At 42.2% G+C, this 8,124-nt stretch overlaps 1 long non-coding RNA gene across 1 annotated transcript in view; it reads left to right on the plus strand.

Annotated features, from left to right (window-relative positions):
- LOC132421399 (uncharacterized) overlaps positions 1–7,621 on the plus strand; it is a 109,884-nt gene extending 102,263 nt beyond the window's left edge. Inside the window, exon 3 of the long non-coding RNA XR_009518659.1 lies at positions 7,568–7,621. This is a non-coding gene — a long non-coding RNA (uncharacterized lncRNA). The remainder of the gene's footprint in view (positions 1–7,567) is intronic.
- The last annotated feature ends 503 nt before the right edge of the window (positions 7,622–8,124 follow it).

The following is an 8,124-nucleotide window of genomic DNA, read 5'->3' on the forward strand; positions in this document are numbered from 1 at the left end:
TGGTATAATCCTATCTTCTCTTTATTGAGCCACACTTTCACTATTCTCATCTGAACACGCTTTCTCATTTTTCGTAATATGGTCAGGCCAAGAATTTTCCAAATCTTTAAGTTCTGGTTGCTTTTTGCTTAATACTTCCTTCTTCAATTCATTTCTCTTTTCTCACATTTTACTATAAGCAGTCAGGAGGCTCCAAGCTTCCTTCAACACTTTGCTTAGAAATCTCAACTAGATAGCCAGTTTCATTGCTTTTAAGTTCTACTTTCCATAAAACACTAGAACATAGTTCAACCAAGTTCTTTGCCACTTTATAACTAGGGCCACCTTTCTTCCAGTTACCAATAGCATGTTCCTCATTTCCATGCAAGATATCACCAAAATCGCCCTTAATTGTCCATATTCTAGCATGTACCTTAAAACTCTTCCAGCCTCTACCTATTACCCAGTCCCAAAGCTGCTTCCACATGTTTAGGTGTTTGTTACAGCATCATTCCACCTCTTGGTGCCCAAATCTATCTTAGTGAGCTCAGCCTGCTATAACAAAATAGCATAGACTGGGTGACTAAGCAATAGACATTTATTTTTCATAGTTCTGGAGGCTGGGAAGACCAAGATCAAAGTGCCAACAGATTTGGTTCCCTGATAAAAGCCCTCTTCCTAGCTCACAGATGGCCATCTTCCTCCTATGTCCCCATATGGTGGAGGGAGAGAGCAAGCTCTCTGGTGTGTCTTCTTATAAGGGCACTAATCCCTTCAGAAAGGCCCCATCCTCATGACCTCATCTAAATCTAATTACCTTTCAAAGGCCCACCTCCAAATAGCATCACACTGGGAGTTAGGCTTTCAACATATGAATTTGGGGCAGGGGGACATGATTCAGTCCATGGCAAAAGAGAGAAGGAAGAAAGAGAAGTATTTTTTCCTTTGGCTGTGACTTCCCTGCCTCATCTCTAGCTAACTCACATTATCTGTGGACTAGGAAAAAATTGAGTGAGTCCTGTTTTCACCCATCTCCATCCTTATTCCTATAAGCACATGCTTTATTAATTCTATCACACTATGATCTTGAGCAAGTTATTTAATGCTCCTGGGACTCCATTTTCTGGTTTTCTTAGGGCTGGGTGAAATCAAACAAGTGGGGTGTGTGTGTGTGTGTGTGTGTGTGTGTGTGTGTGTGTGTGTGTGTGTGTGTGTGTGTGTGTGTGTGTGGTGATAGTGATGACTAGATCAGGCAAGAAATTTCCCTGTTAGCATCTTAACTGTGACCTCCTGGGGGCAGGATTGTGCTCCTAGGAGCACAATCCTTTTGGTTCCCTTGGATTTGTTGATGATTTAGTGATGGGCCTACTGTTTTTTTCTGGGTTACAGTTGAATCCAACAGGAGGGATACACTTAAGAAAAGGGAATCCATAGTCTCTGGCTCCTATTCCTTAATCATGGACCTGCTGGTCCTCAGCTCCATGAATCCCTTTTCTGGTTCATGCATCCCTGGGGAGTTCTCATAGGATCCAGTGATCATTATTGCCAGGGAGCTTCCTCCCTCTTCTGCTCCTGCTCTGGTGTACCTCTAGCTCCCTCTAGCTCCTCCTTCTGTGGTCCGCTGGTTGTCACAAGGCCCTCAGCCCTCTGGCTGTGGCTATTAATCCTGAATGGCTTTGCGAAGCCACTGACTACCACGGGTTTACTACTTTCTATTCCAATTATCACCTACTGAAGGGAGAAACAGCTCCTTTTCTCTTTAGTGTTTCTGACTTCTTAGGCCACAGTACAAAGATGCCTTGCTCACCGAGTTCTAGTCACTGGCCGTTTATTTGGAACTTGGCACAATTTTCCTTAACTGAGTTTGGGAGACAAATAAAGGGATTTTGTATAGTACTACACACAAATCATTCCTCCCAACCAATGTTCCTTACAGAGTCCTTGACCGAGTTGAAAAGCCCTTAATCCCTCTTCCCTCAAGTTGATTTATGGACCTGTCCAGCCTCCCTTCTTCCCTCCCCCTTCCTTTTCTTCCTTTCTTCCTTCTCCACCTCCCTTGCTTCCTTCCTCCCTTCCCTCATCCTTCCTTCTTGATGACTAATAGATGTGCAGAGGCAAGACCTTGAGGAAAGAGTTGGGAACTGACCACTTGGTTGGGGGGATGTGGGGAGAGCTGCGATCAGGAAGGTACAAAGAAGTGTTAACAGACTCTTTCTTCGAAGGGCTGCCTCTGTGAAGACTGATCACTAATCTCCCTCCTGCAGGGCTGATCAGCATTTGGCTACATCCCTTGCTGCCTGAGCAACTGGTAGGCTTGGAGGTAGTTTTCTTGCTCCCCCAGACACGATACTTTTGAAACATGAACTTGAGGGGAGAGACATCAGTAGGAAAGAGGGTTTAGGTAAAAGCTATTTATATTTTTTTCTACTGCAGATAACCCAGAATGAGGCCTGTAATATAAGATGAGGAAGTAAGGACAAAATGTAAACCCTGTATTAATTTACCTGTTTGTCTTTGTGGGTTTAAGTTAACCCTTATTATTGAGTCTCCATATATTGTTTTCTAATTAAAAAATATATATATGTCTAATGAGTTTTCAGAATAATAAGGCATTTATAATACTCTAATGGAGGGCATTCTTTTCATCTTTATTTACTTAGCAGCATAATCAGGACCAATTTAGAAAGGTTAGATGTGGTCAGAGGAAATTTATGAAAAGTGGCTATTAAGAGATAGAGCATACATATGCAGACTATGGTTAAATAACGGTAAGTAGGATGTGTTTATTAAATGATGCAGGGATTTTATCCCTTCATTCCTGATGCCTCTTAGTACCTGACATTATACTGCTATGGTTTCCATGGAAACAGCACACACTCTTCCTTTCAGCTGACCTAAAGTTCAAGCCTTGCTGTTGCAATAGAAATTCTCAGAAACACCTCCATTTTTATTAAAAACAAAAATACTGAATCTATGCAAAAAGTAAAAGCAAGAAAAGAGGGCAAGAAAATCCATTGACTATATTGCAGAAAAAAAAGAGAATGTGCAATATTTTCATTAAGAGGGAATCAAGAAACAATTTACTCTGCTGGAGGTTGAGAGTGTCTGTCATTTCCTTTCCCTAAACTACCTTAGAATTGATTCTCCTGAGCCTGCCTTAACATCTGCACCTTTCATTTCTAATTCAACGTGTTCTACTATTTTTAGTTTTCTGGAAGTATTTCTTTTACTGATTTAAGAACTTGTTTCTCTGTGACTCACAATAAAATTGTTGATTTTGTCCGTAAATTGTGGCTTTAACAAAGAGAGGTTAAATTTAGGGTGAGATTACTGGAATAAGACATTTCACATGAGGTTACAAGGTGGGTATTGTCCACAGCCTTTTTTTGTTTGGTTCAGGATAATTTGGGTTGAAAATAACAAAAACTTAACTTTGATTGGTCTATATAAGAAAGTGGATGCATTGGCTCATGTCAACAAAGGATCCAGAGGCATAGTTTGATCTGGGTTCTGGGTCTGTTTCTCTAGGATTTTCTTGACTCTGACCTCTGTGTGCTAACGTAGTCCAAGGGCCAGCTGCTTCACTGTAGCAAAATGCCTAAAGCAGTTACCCAGATTACATTAGCCTACAAGAGCAAGAAAATGGGGACATCTTTCCAGGATTCCCTATCAAATAGCTTCTTCAGCTCTATTGTTCTGTTTGGGTCAAGGGCCACCCATGAGTGGGCGGGACATAGGATAATGTTGATTGGCTTTTAGCCTGAGGCACATGTTCCATTCCTGGGTTACAGTGGGGTCAGTCTCTTCCAAAGCATATGGGCTGCATGGCAGAGGTATGGATATTAATGTAAAATTGGGGGAAATTAGCAAGAGAAGAATGGATGGATGGTGGGGGAACAGTCACTATCCACTATAAAGGGTTAACTCATGAGTCTCAGACCACATTATCCACAGTGCCCAGCACATACATATCTCTACTGTAGTTGTGAATCTCATTGTAATTCCAAATCAAATCTCACATTCGAAAGAGAGATATTAGTTAACGTGCAGTCATATTTTTTCTTAGTCACGATTTAACCTTCTCACTTAACCCTATTTAACATTGCAGCCTATCCTCCTAATCACAGTATCTTGTCTTATTCTACTTTTTCTTTCTTCCATAGTACTTAGCACTTTCACCATACTCTGAAATGAATGTTTATTATGTTCATTGATGTTTCCCAAGCATTTAGTGAATGGCATGTAGATGCTCAATAAGTATTTGTTGAATGAATAAACAATAAATGAATAAATAAATGAATGGATTGCATAAATGAATAATTGAATCTAGTCAGATACTTTATGGCCATTTACTAAGGCTATTTAATTTTCTGATTTTCGACAACTGGAAATAGTGCCCTAAGATACCATTCCCCAGGGATTTTTGTCCCTGCAGGTTGTTGTGCTCCTGTAGGCCGGTGACAATAACTCCATCCTGACTTGACCATTCTGAGAGGGATTTGTTTCTTGGTCTTTGAAACCCATTTACTTGCTTGGGAATGAGAATGGTGGGCTAGAAGGAAAGCACGGTTCTACTGTAAGCTGTAAATCTCGGCCTCAAGCAGTCAAGATCACTCTTGGCTTGAAGGAGTTAACTGTGCTTTAGAGGAGCTCTCTGCTGGCCTCTTGAAGTGCTGGTGTGATCTAGAAGCACCCACCTTCAAGCCTCTCAGGACAATTTGAAGTCTAATGTCGACCTGAAAAGAAAATGTTTCTCTCAGTTTAGGGTGAAATCCACTTCTTTTCTTTGCAGTGTCTATTCATCCTGGACAGCCTGGCTCATGAACCATGCAAGCAGATTCTTCACAAAGCAAACCTTGAGACAAAGGCCATATTGGGAATGGGCCCTGATGGGTAAATTGTCTGCTCTCAGTGGCCTGAGAGGAGGAATGAAAAGTCCTGTCTGCTCTCATGAGAGAGGCTGACATTCCTGTGCTGCCTAGCTTGCTGCTGATGCATGTTTCAGGGTGTTTTGATTGCTAAGGGCTCATGATAACTTGCAGTTCAGCTCTAGTCTGTTGGCCTCTCAAACTGATCCCAGGAGTCATACAATGGGTTCCTCTTGAGTACCGTGATGCATTTCTCCACCACTGGGGTGTCAGAGTAAAGGATTCGGGAGACTACCCTCTGGAGAGCATATCCCCAGCTTCATCTAATCATTCCACACAGACGCTTATCCTGTGGGCTCTTTTACTCTACACCCGAAATCCACCTGAATTCCAGGGATGATAGCCACACTAGTCTGTATTCCCGTCTTGCTGTGTGTAGCACTCCCAGTCAGAAATCAGCTTCACTGTGGTGATTAGGTAAAGGTTCTGCTTGTATGGTTTTCTAGCCACAGTCCTTGACTCTAAGATTGAACAGTTCACACTGTTCTGGTAAGCTATATGTAAGAACCATCAGAGGCGGGGGTGATATTAAAATATTTAATAACCTGTGCAGCATGAGCTTGGGACATTGCAAGTGGAGGCTGGCCAGTGAGAGGAATGTATCAGTCCAGCACAGAGAACCACCTGTGTGAGCTGTGATTTCAGCCTCTAGTTCCCTTTCACCATCTGTGGATTAAATGGTCACTGTTTAGAGTTTTTACGTCATCTTGTCATCTGTTTCTCCAGATGAGAAGACTTTTCCTAAGGGAGGTAAGTGAATGACTTGCTTAAAGTCATAGATAATTTAAATGTAACCCAAATAAATCCTGGAACCCCGCTAATCCAAACTTTGTTTGTTGTCCCATGCAAATAAACACACCTGGAAACCCAAAATAACAACACATATTTTTAGTTCTTCAAGGAAATGACAAAGAGGAAAGTGCATCTAATAAATGGTTAAAGTCATCTTTTCTCTCCACTGCTTCCTTTCTTAGCGTATTTCATGTAGATTGCAGCTGCTACTCCACATGCCTATTTTCCTCCTGTCACACTCTCAAAATGTCTTCCAGAAACCCCACATACGTGGGTTAAACGATCCTCTTTCTACTGTTGAAGGGTGTGCCATGAGGTCTTGTATAAAGGGCTGGTTTGGCCAGGCTGCAGGACGGGGGCTGACAGACTAGGAAACCATATGCCCCTTGACCCCACCAGCCTAGACCTCCTGATTCCCTACAAGGGAAGCACCTGGAGCCCACTGAGAAATGTAGTGAGTGCTTCTTGCAGTCTGACGGCTTTCCTAGTGAGAAATCATTTTGGAAATTTCAGTTAAATAAAATTCTGCACCTCATTGCACATATTGGTTGTAAGTGCTAGGACTCAGACCAAACCCCAGGGTTTCTGGGGTCTGTGCAAACTGAGCGTGTGTCTTGCTTACACTCAACACATAGTGAATACACAGCAAATATTTATTAAATAAATGAATAAACCTTGGTTGAGTTGAGACAAATAATTTAGGAAGAAAATGACATTATGAGGAAAAAGACATGGAATAGTTCCTTCCTCTTTTCCTACCACGATGATCTGAATTGACCGTCTGCATTGAAGAAGTGCATCAACTGATGGTTCCATTCTTCGGTTCACTCTGAGCAGACGCTTTGTAATTGACTTTTACATTCTGTCTGTTTTCTCTTCCTGTCACTTTTCCCCCTCTCTTTTTCAGTGTATCCATGTGAGTAATTTTCCATTATATTGTTACATCCAAAGGCCTCTGACAGGGTGGCAGTAAAATGACACAGCTAAGTGATACAGATTTTAATGACTTAAGGCTATAATAATTTCTAATAGCAACATAAGGAGAGATAGGGGCGATCTTTCAAGACATAAAAATGAAAAGCGGGCCATGGAAAAGACATTTATGAAGTTTACTGTGACAGGGAAGGGAGCAAGACAGGTAAGGGCAAAGTTGGTAAAGGCGAGTACATAAAATAGATACTATTAGCAAAGGGAAGAAAGTCACAGGAGAGAAAAATAACATTTTGAAAGTATGCAAGAAAGAAAAAAAATAAGGTGACAAAGGGAAAAGGTGGACTGGCTTCTTAATAGGGAAAAAGAGCAAATAAGAAATTACAGAAAAAGGGAGGAGGACTTGTCTTATGAGCCAGGCTTGGTGACAAAGGGTAATAGCAAAATGAATACTTAAGGCAATAATGGTCAATAAAGAAAGACAGTGCTGAGAAGCAATGTGTTTCAGAGTATCCAGGGTAGGAAAATCACTGCAGTGCACAAAAGCAGAGAATGGAAGTAGTGAAGGCCTGACAATTATTTTTGAAATCTCATGGAAGGTTATTAGGTTCCTAAGAATTTGAAAAGGGAAAGGCACAAAATTTGTATTTTTGCAGAGTGATGAAAATGTGCTAAAGTAGGTCACAGAGAATTTGTGGATTTGGTGGTTTTCCTTGCTGCCAAGGTAAACTTTTGGCAAAACTAATAAAGTGGCTAAATGATAAATGTATGGCCAACTTGCCCATTGGCTCCAGTGTGGGCCTCTAAGGGCCCTGGGTCAGATGTACACCTGTTTCCATCCTCTCCTCCCATCGTGTACAGTCTCACTGTTTATCCACCTGTGGTAGATGTTTGCTTTGTTCATCAATGTTTCCCCTTCTCTTCCCTTCTGCACACAGGACTGCTTCTCCCCATCCTTGTGCAGATGGGCATGAACTTGTCTGGGTGGAAACATTCAAAGGCTAAGGTATGATTCTCCATGTCCTTTCCTTCTCTGTGTTTTAAAGTATACTGTATTAACAAAACTTAAGGCCCAAAGATAAGGGAAAGATTGCCATTGAAAAGACAGTTTCCCAGGAGAAAGAAGCACTTCATGCCATGGAGGGTCACACAGGAAGCACCAGGGCGGGTCAGGAGGCAGAGGGAGAGGAAGGAACTGGGAGTGAGCCTTTTTATGGCGGTTTCTGCAGGAAGGAATGGGTGAGGCAGGGTAGGCAGACTGAGGGTTGGCCGGTTTGAATGATTTCAGCGGACTCTAGGGCGTAGAGGCTGCCCCTACTCGTCTAGTACCTGGCCCCGGCATGATGAGGGTGAATGGATAGTGGCTCTGGGCTTGAGAGCCCAGTAGAAGAGGTGGTTGGCAGTGTGGGCTCTGGGTTGGTTGGTTTGTATCTGAGAGTGTGTGCCCTCATGAGGAGGACTCTTCCTGAGGAGTGGGGTAGGAGTGGGGGGCAAT

Source organism: Delphinus delphis, chromosome 1 (assembly GCF_949987515.2).
Source record: "Delphinus delphis chromosome 1, mDelDel1.2, whole genome shotgun sequence".
NCBI lineage: Eukaryota > Metazoa > Chordata > Mammalia > Artiodactyla > Delphinidae > Delphinus > Delphinus delphis.